Raw genomic sequence first — 2,500 nt, forward strand, 5'->3', positions numbered from 1 at the left:
AGTAGTGTTGATACTTGGAAATAGAGTGGTACTGTTGATTAATGCCATTAGGTTCCTGAATACCAACAAACTGCAAGGAGAGCAAAGTTTTTTTTTGTTCTGGTCGGAAAGGAGCACTACTATCAATTTCAGTCAAAATAAAACGTGTTGCCATGGGAAACATATTTTCTTCAGAAATCCAAACCAAAAGGCACCAAATTATCAATAGATCTATCTTTCTGCCAAGGTTGGTGAAGAAACATTGGTTTGAAGTTGGATTTGCACGGACGGACGAGTCCAAAATAAAACATCTGCAAAACGCGCTGCGGGGATAATCATAGATTAATAAATTTATCATATACAATCCTCTAAGTTGGACGCTATTGCATTCTGCCAGCGGGGGTTTGTCAGTTGCTGCAGGTGAAGTGCCATTGTTTTGTCATCTTCTTCCTCAAAATGCTGAATCAATGCGTCTATAAACCCATGCGTCAGAACTAGTTTGTTCCAACCCAGCTTTCACTACTTTGTGGAAATCGAGTCAAACAGTTATGTGTACATACGAATACACCGACATGTCACATAAGGCCAAACGTAATTATTTGTCAGAGATATAAAACAACTATACATATAGAAAACACATTTACCTAGCCCGTAAGCCACGCCCGTCATGTAAATATGGCCTTATTTATTTAGACATATGACTGCAGCAGCAGCAGCTCCTTGAGTTGTTGCTATACTATCAATCCATTACATAGCCGAGTAGTCATGAAATACACCGCATTTGGGTCAGTTTAGCATAAAAAGCGCTATAAAAAGACAGAAATGTGTGTTTCAAAGGTTTTCAAACGTTACAGTGTAAACAGAAACAGAAAAAAAAACTAGTCTGAAGTTTAACTCGACAAGAGTCATAAACCTGGGAATTTCCGTTCACTGAAGCGTGGTAAGAATAATGGAAGAATACCAAACGCCAATGTCCGTAGAGATTAATTAACAATACTGAATAAGATTTTAACAGGCAAATGTAAATATGTATGAAGCAAAGGAAGAGTGAATGTTTAATTGGTTGAGAAAAAGAACACTCTAAGACTAAATCTCAGTTTAGTGATAAAAATAATAATTGTATACATTGTGACTTTTCTATTAAGCAACTTAGTGAGTGAGTGAGTGAGTTTAGTGTTACGCCGCACTCAGCAATATACCAGCTATATGGCGGCGGTCTATTAATGATCAAATCTGAACCAAACAGCGCAGTGATCAACAGCATGGTCATCGATCTGCGCATTTGGAAATCCGTGACATTTGTCAACCAAGTCAGCGAGCCTAACAAGTCGTTAGTCGCCTCTTACGACAAGCATAGTCGACTTATGTGGCAAGTATGGGTTGCTGAAGACCTATTCTGCCCCGGATGTTCACAGGTCATTAAACAACTAAGAAAACTGATGTAGACAGATCATTATGATGTCGTAACGTGAAGTTGCTAAATACGAAATGGCTTCATTACAAGGACAAACGGCTTGACAAAAGACATCGACAAGGAAACGAATGTGATCGATGGGAAATACAAAATATAGATGATATTGTGCTCAACTGACCCACTCACAGAAATATGCTGTATCCTCCATAATAACCAACGTTACAAGTCTTACCCAACTTCAAACACACACACATATATCTTCATATTATGATATACTGCATCTTCTAGAGTCATCTACAGTACAAGACCTACACGACTTCATACACACACACAGACGCGCACACACGCACACACACACGCGCACACACATATATCTTCATATTATGATATACTGCATCTTCTAGAGTTATCTACAGTACAAGACCTACACGACTTCATACGCACACACAGACGCGCACACACGCACACACACACGCGCACACACATATATCTTCATATTATGATATACTGCATCTTCTAGAGTCATCTACAGTACAAGACCTACACGACTTCATACGCACACACAGACGCGCACACACGCACACACACACGCGCACACACATATATCTTCATATTATGATATACTGCATCTTCTAGAGTTATCTACAGTACAAGACCTACACGATTTCATACGCACACACAGACGCGCACACACGCACACACACACGCGCACACACATATATCTTCATATTATGATATACTGCATCTTCTAGAGTTATCTACAGTACAAGACCTACACGACTTCATACGCACACACAGACGCGCACACACGCACACACACACGCGCACACACATATATCTTCATATTATGATCTCCTGCATCTTCTAGAGATATCTACAGTACAAGACCTACACGACTTCATACGCACACACAGACGCGCACACACGCACACACACACGCGCACACACATATATCTTCATATTATGATATACTGCATCTTCTAGAGTCATCTACAGTACAAGACCTACACGACTTCATACGCACACACAGACGCGCACACACGCACACACACACGCGCACACACATATATCTTCATATTATGATATACTGCATCTTCTAGAGTTATC

The sequence above is a fragment of the Haliotis asinina genome, chromosome 9 (assembly GCF_037392515.1).
Source record: "Haliotis asinina isolate JCU_RB_2024 chromosome 9, JCU_Hal_asi_v2, whole genome shotgun sequence".
NCBI lineage: Eukaryota > Metazoa > Mollusca > Gastropoda > Lepetellida > Haliotidae > Haliotis > Haliotis asinina.